Source organism: Theropithecus gelada, chromosome 3 (assembly GCF_003255815.1).
Source record: "Theropithecus gelada isolate Dixy chromosome 3, Tgel_1.0, whole genome shotgun sequence".
Lineage (NCBI taxonomy): Eukaryota > Metazoa > Chordata > Mammalia > Primates > Cercopithecidae > Theropithecus > Theropithecus gelada.
The window spans coordinates 54,710,083-54,718,000 of NC_037670.1; the positions used below are offsets into that span (position 1 = coordinate 54,710,083).

The following is a 7,918-nucleotide window of genomic DNA, read 5'->3' on the forward strand; positions in this document are numbered from 1 at the left end:
TAAAAATGATCTCAGTTTAAATTTTCCATTTGATTAAGAACTTAATTTTAAAATTTTATTTTTTGAGGCACCATCCTGCTTTGTCACCGAGGTAAGTGCAGTGTCAGGATCACAGCTCATTGCAGCCTCAGCATCCTAGGCTCAAGTGATCCTTAAATGTCATAATTAATTAATTAATTTTTTTTTGGTAGAGATGAGGTCTCACTATATTGCTCAGGCTGGTCTTAAACTTCTGGGCTCAAGTAATTCTTCTGCACTGGCCTCCCACAGTGCAGGAATTACAGGCATGAGCTGGTGCATCCGGTACGTTAAAAATTTTTAATGAGATTTCTATTTGGCTACATATGACTTGAATTCATTTTCATTAATAATTTTCATTGTTATACAAAAAACTAGCCGGGCGAGGTGGCGGGCTCCTGTAGTCCCAGCTACTCGGGAGGCTGAGGCAGGAGAATGGCGTAAAAACCCAGGAGGCGGAGCTTGCAGTGAGCTGAGATCCGGCCACTGCACTCCAGCCTGGGCGACAGAGCGAGACTCCGTCTCAAAAAAAAAAAAAAAAATTAATAATAATAATAATAATTTTCATTGTGATTTACAATGCTCAGAAAATACTACCTCCTGGGTTTCTGCTTTCGTAAATTCAACGACATATATTAGGCCTGAAACCTTTCCATTTAAAATAATTGTCTGGTGTTTGAAAAGAATGGGTATTTTTATTTACTGGCCAAAATTGCTGCCCATTTATTTATATGCCTAATTAGTCAAACTTTCTAATAAAGTTATTTAACATTATTTATATTCATACCATTATTGCATAGCAAAAGATTTAATTTCCTTAATTACATTAATGGCCTTAATGTAACCTAGTATAAGTAAAAATGTGACAGAGGCTGGGGAGGAAGTGGTTGAAGAAAGAAAAAATGTTGATGGACGTGGACCAAGTTTCACTTAGGAGAAATAAGATTCAATGATTAATTGCACAGAATATTGACTATAATAAATAATAATGCAGTGTATATTTCAAAATTGGTATAAAAAGATTTTAAATGTTTTTGTCACAAAAGTATAATAAGTATGTGAGGTAATGAATTTGTTATTTAGCTTGATTTAAACATTTTGCAGCATAAACATAAAAATATGACAGTGGACCCAACAAATACATACTTAGGATGTTATAATTATATAATTATATTGAGACAGAGTGTTGCTCTGTCACCAGGCTGGAGTGCAGTGGCATGATCTCCGCTCACTGCAACCTCCGCCTCCCGGGTTCAAGCAATTCCCCTGCCTCAGCTTCCTGAGTAGCTGGAATTACAGTTGCGTGCCACCAGGCCTGGCTAATTTTTGTATTTTTAGTAGAGATGGGGTTTCACCAAGTTGGTCAGGCTAGTCTCAAACTCCTGACCTAGTGATCCGCCCACCTTGGCCTCCCAAAGTGCTGGGATTACAGGTATGAGCCACTGCGCCCAGCCAATAATCACTATTTTTATAAAGAAAATACAGTTTTTTTTTTTTTTTTTTTGAGACGGAGTCTCTCTTTGTCACCCAGGCTGGAGTGCAGTGGCCGGATCTCAGCTCACTGCAAGCTCCACCTCCCGGGTTTACGCCATTCTCCTGCCTCAGCCTCCCGAGTAGCTGGGACTACAGGCGCCCGCCACCTCGCCCGGCTAGTTTTTTGTATTTTTTTTTAGTAGAGAGGGGGTTTCACCGTGTTAGCCAGGATGGTCTCGATCTCCTGACCTCGTGATCCGCCCGTCTCGGCCTCCCAAAGTGCTGGGATTACAGGCTTGAGCCACCGCGCCTGGCAAGAAAATACAGTTTTTTAAAGAGAGAAGAGATTATAGAAGTCAGAGACAAGTACAATTTATTGTGATTGGAACTAAATGCTATCAGAAGATTTACTATGTATGTGAAATTCTTTGACAAACTTTATGAACTTCAACTGGTCACAGGAAATCTCATTGTGCTCCTCTTTCTTTTTAAAGACAAAGTCAACATTACTACATTGCAATAATTTTTCTTAGGGTAAAACTTGGGATTCACAATTATCTCAGGGTTAATGGTGAATGTATTTTAAAAATTCTCTGATAGTCCTGACTGATCTTAGTAGGTCTAGTTCGGTTCTCATTAAATTGGATCACCTCATAGTCCCTTAATAAGCCAACTTTAAGAGAAATATACTTTCCGTTTTTTGAGAATTGTTTGAGTCATTGCCTGATGCAAGTAACAGACATAGACATGAACAGGTTACAAAAGATAAATAATGTCCCTAATGTACCAAAAAAACTTTTTAAAACTGAGTCTCTTAGGACTCATCCCATGCAAATGAGTCCAAAAACACAATAATAACGAATAAAATACAATTTTCTGCAATGGAAGATATCTGAGGATCACTGAAAACAACAAAGTTGGCCAGCCACTGTGGCTCATGCCTGTAAACCCAGCACTTTGGGAGGCCGAGGCGGGTGGTTCACAAGGTCAGGAGTTCAAAACCAGCCTGGCCAACATGGTGAAACCCCATCTCTACTAAAAATACAAAAATTAGCCAGGTGTGGTGGTGTGTGCCTGTAATCCCGGCTACTTGGGAAGCTGAGACAGAAGAATCACTTGAACCCAGGAGGTGGAGGTGGCAGTGAACTGAGATCGCACCACTGCACTAGAAATAAAAAAGAAGATATAAAAAATGAAAGAGAAAGAAGAAAGTGGATTACTCACAATAGCCAAGATATGGAATCGACCTAAATGGTCATCAACAGTTGAATGAATAAAGAAAATGTGGTCTATTTACACAATGGAATGCTATTCAGCCCTTAAAAAGAAGAAAGCCTTGTTATTTGCAAAAAGCTTAATGAACCTAAAGGACATTATGCTAAGTAAAATAAGCCAGCATTGGAAAAAATTTTTAAAAAGATCTCATTTCTATGCAGAGTGTAAAAGAAAAATCAAACTCATAGAAGCAGAGAGTAGAATAATGATTGCCTGCAACTGTGGGTGGAAAAGATGTTGGCCAAACATAATGGGTCTTTCCTACATCTATTACCTTAACAGATGTTATTTTCCTTGTAGTTTTGATTCACTAGGGAATTGAAACATATCCTGAAGAATCAAAACTGAAGGAATAATGTATTTGTTAAAGCAATGCAGGTTGTATACTGACATTTCAGAGGCTTAGCAAAATAATATATTTTCTTCTCACATTATCCCTTATGGTTTTTTCCTTGATAAAAAGACTTCCTCATGATATTTTAGTAATCATTTCTTCTTTCATCTTCTATCTGCATCCTCCTCTTTCTTCTGTGAATAAATTAACAAAGAGATGCAGAAAAGACACATTTGCTTTTTACCCACACATCGCTTCCACTCACTAGTAGTCAATGTAAGTAGAGCTGAGAACAGCAGTTTTCTGGCAGGACACTTCTCAGCAATAAACAAAACCCTGAAAGAAAAGTGTAGATTTTTCATGAAAAGCTAATGTATTTTAAGCAAAATAAGCACATGCATCAATAATAAAATGCTTGTGGCAAAATATAGGTCCGTTTTATTGATTTCTATGGAGCTCAGGTAATATTTGACCAAAAGCTAGGCAATATACAGCAGAAAAAGGAATATTTTTTGAAATAAGAATATTGTGAAGTTATTCTGTCAAAAGAAGTAAAAATATTATGACCTCATACTAACAGTCTCATCTATAGTTCTACAACATCAAATGCTTTTTATTAAAAATTGTATTTTATACAGGTATCCAATTTGTATCACCCTCCTTCGCTATTTCAATGCCTTCTCCACTTTATATCAGTGGGAAACAGGCCACCTGGTCCCTGGAAAGCATGTGGTGCTATTGCTACTTTAACGATGATGAAAAAATGCACTTGTTTGGGTGGTACTGATGTGCCCAAAGGACTGTTTTCTTTATTCTTCTCTAAATTTACTGATAAAATAAAATTCTTAACTAAGAAGACTTTATCTCATTCATGTATATATTATGAAATTTTGTTGACACTTAAGTGTCTCTGACTTACCAGGAATATTGAAATTTTCCATAAATTCAATTGAGCACTGTAAATAAACAATTGTTTACTAATAGCCTTTGGGAGGCAGAGTAAGATTTGTAGAATTTCTTTATAATGTGTTCCTAGTAATCCCTCTGAACACAGCATTCTCAATTTTTAATATTCACCCTGAGTCACTCAGGGGAAATTGGTATCTCTGTAAACAGGCAGAAGAAGGTGCTAGGTGGAGGTGCATCACATTGCACAGAAATGATGCCCACACGCACCTATAAGGGCCTTAATTTAATGGACTGTTAGTTACATGGCTACATACTTACTGAATCTAGTCATACTATCTTTTGTCAGCTAATGGCATTTGTTACCTATTAATTCAATACAATTATTTGCTTGGCTGAAAAATAAATCCTTTGTTAATTTATTGTAAATTGAGAGATTAGATTTGCAATCTTCAATCTTTTAATGTTAAAGCAAATCAGAGAAGAGCAATGTATGTATATAGTATCCATTTCCTACCTATGAAATTTATCTTTGTATTGCCTTGAAAACCCTAGGTAGCCACCTAAAGAATGCCCTCTTCAAATCCTTTAGCCAGGAATTTAGACTCCAAAAATAAAAAACTTAATGATAGACCAAAGTCTAAATCTTCTCTTTGCTTCTTGTCAGGAATCTGGCCATTTCAAAAAGCATGTCAATTATGCCAAGCCATTGAAAAGATGTGGTTTTGACTAGTTTTATCCCATTTCATTTTTTTTCTAATTGTTACTTTTATCATGTTAATCTAAGAGCAAATATCTACATAAGCGTTCTTGCATTCAAGCAATATTTATATTATGACTAGGTGTGACGGCTCATGCCTATAATCTCAGCACTTTTGGAGGCCGAGGTGGGCAGATCACTTGAGGTCAGAAGTTCAATACTAGCCTGGCAAACATGGTGAAACCTCATCTCTACTAAAAATACAAAAGTTAACCAGGTGTGGTGGTGTGTGCCTGTAGTTTCAGCTGCTTTGCAGGCTGAGGCAGGACAATAAGCTGAACTTGGGAAATGGAGGTTGCAATGACCTGAGATCCTGCCACTGCACTTCAGCTGGAGTAATGAAGTGAGACTCTGTCTCCAAAAAAAAGAAAAGAAGTGTGTGTGTTGGCCGGGCGCGGTGGCTCAAGCCTGTAATCCCAGCACTTTGGGAGGCCGAGACGGGCGGATCACGAGGTCAGGAGATCGAGACCATCCTGGCTAACCCGGTGAAACCCCGTCTCTACTAAAAAATACAAAAAAAAAACTAGCCGGGCGAGGTGGCGGGCGCCTGTAGTCCCAGCTACCGGGGAGGCTGAGGCAGGAGAATGGCGTAAACCCGGGAGGCGGAGCTTGCAGTGAGCTGAGATCCGGCCACTGCACTCCAGCCTGGGCGACAGAGCGAGACTCCGTCTCAAAAAAAAAAAAAAAAAAAAAAAAAAAAGAAGTGTGTGTGTGTGTGTGTGTGTGTTTAAAGTTCAATATTGTATTACAGTATAGTAGAATCCTCTAAAAATATTAACTTCTTTCTGGCTTATTCTTTGTGTACCATTTTATACATTCACAAAAACATTAAACAATGAAAATGTACCCAATTATTCAATTTTTGTTAATTTTTATTAAAAGTGAGAGTTAAAAATAATTATTTCTTTTCTGGTTAAAGAAGTTTTTGTTTTGTTTTGTTTTTTTGAGACAGAGCCTCACTCTGTCACCCAGGCTGGAGTGCAGTGGCTCGATCTTGGCTCACTGCAACCTCCACCTCCCAGGTTCAAGCGATTAAAGATGGTTTTTATTGTTATACTCAGGACTGTTATCTCTGGAGACACATTTGCCTGTGTTTTAATATTGGCTCTGCTTCTTTCTCTGCAAACTGAGGATAATAACAACACCTATGTTATTCAGTTACTGTGAGAATTAAATTTATTAACACATAATAGTATTATAGTTAATGCTCAGTACAAATTAACAATTAATAAGATATGTATATGCTGAATTACACTAGTATGTTAAGATGGAAATGCCCTTTTATAGCACGAGTTTTTTGATCAATATATTTAATTTTTAAAAATAAATGTTGTATAGATACACAATGAAATACTATTCAGCCTTAAAAGGTGGTAAATTTCATCATTTGAAACAATATAGATAAATTTAGAAGACATCATACTAGATGGAATAATCCTGACACAGAAAGACAAATACTACATGATTATATATATATATACACATATACACACACACACACACACACACACACACACACACAGAATAAAGTTTAACTCGGGGTGCAAAGCAAGCCGCTAGATCCATAAAGAACCCAGCCAACCTGCAAAGGGAGGGGAGGGGATGAGCTGTGAGGAGAGCGGGGCCCAAGAACCATGTCTACCTGGGAGTCCTTTAACCTGGAAAGTTACAAATTGGACAAAAGCTTCCGGCTAACCAGATTCACTGAACTTAAGGCTGCAAAGTGCCCCAAGATATCCTGCAAAAATTGCTGGAATCTTTACAGGCGAACCACTTCCAAGAAGATGAGCAATTTTTGGGAGCCGTTATGCCAAGGCTTGGCATTGGAATGGATACTTGTGTCATTCCTTTGAGACACAGTGGGCTTTCCTTGGTTCAAATCACAGATTACATTTACCTGATCGTAGACGACTCCTATATGATGGGCAGGATAGCATGTGCCAATGTCCTCAGTGACCTCTATGCAATGGGGGTCACGGAATGTGGCAATATGCTGATGCTCCTTAGAGTCAATAATAAAATGATCGACAGGGAAAGAGATAAAGTGATGCTTCTGATTATCCAAGGTTTTAAAGATGCAGCTGAATAAACAGGAACATCTGTAACAGGCAGCCAAACAGTACTAAACCCCTGGATTGTCCTGGGAGGAGTCGCTACCACTGTCTGCCAGCCCAGTGAATTTATCATGCCAGACAATGCAGTGCCAGGGGACGTGCTGGTGTTGACAAAACCCCTGGGGACACAGGTGGCAGTGACTGTGCACCAGTGGCTGGATATTCCTGAGAAATGGAATAAGATTAAACTAGTGGTCACCCAAGAAGATGTAGAGCTGGCCTACCAGAAGGTGATGATGAACATGGGGAGTCTCAACAGGACAGGTGGCCTTCTGATCTGTTTACCACGTGAGCAAGCAGCTCGGTTCTGTGCAGAGATAAAGTCCTCCAGATGTGGTGAAGGCCACCAAGCATGATTATTGGGATTGTAGAGAAGGGCAACCACACAGCCAGAATCATAGACAAACCCTGGATCATCAAGATCGCACCACAAGTGGCCACTCAAAATGTGAATCCCACACCTGGGGCCACCTCTTAATCTAGACAGAAATAGCTGTTTGGTTTTGTTTTTAAATAGATCTATTTCCGTTATCGTCACTTCAATTAAAGACTATAAGCAACAAAAATCTCATTATATCTACACATCGGGTGACCTTAGGTCGGTTTGTAAGTGGATACAATTAATAAAATAAAATCCATTGCCTTTTTTTCTTGTTACATTAACTGAAGATGCACCTAATCTTGAGGCAGCATCTGAGTTAAGAATTATATTGTTATCTAATACTGATGATTCATTTTGAATCTTTCAACACTTATCTCTTGCCACATAGGCTCTTTTTAAAGGTGCTTTCACATAGCACAGACATAACCAGTAGTCGTGTCAAATAGCAGTCGGTGTCTTCATTTTATGTATATTTATCATATAAGTTTGATTTTTTTTAAGCGTCTTGAATGGTTTTCTGGAGAGACAGCATTGGTCAGTGGCACATGATGGCATCCCAGTCATAAGAAGGTTGCATGATTCCTTTGAATGTTTGATTTGAAAAGCCTAGTCTTGTCTCTCAAGAGCATCTCGGACCCAGAACATTCTCCAGTAGT

At 38.5% G+C, this 7,918-nt stretch overlaps 1 pseudogene; it reads left to right on the plus strand.

The window, feature by feature from the left end:
* Positions 1-6,400: 6,400 nt before the first annotated feature.
* On the plus strand, positions 6,401-7,358 carry LOC112621351 (annotated as a pseudogene).
* The last annotated feature ends 560 nt before the right edge of the window (positions 7,359-7,918 follow it).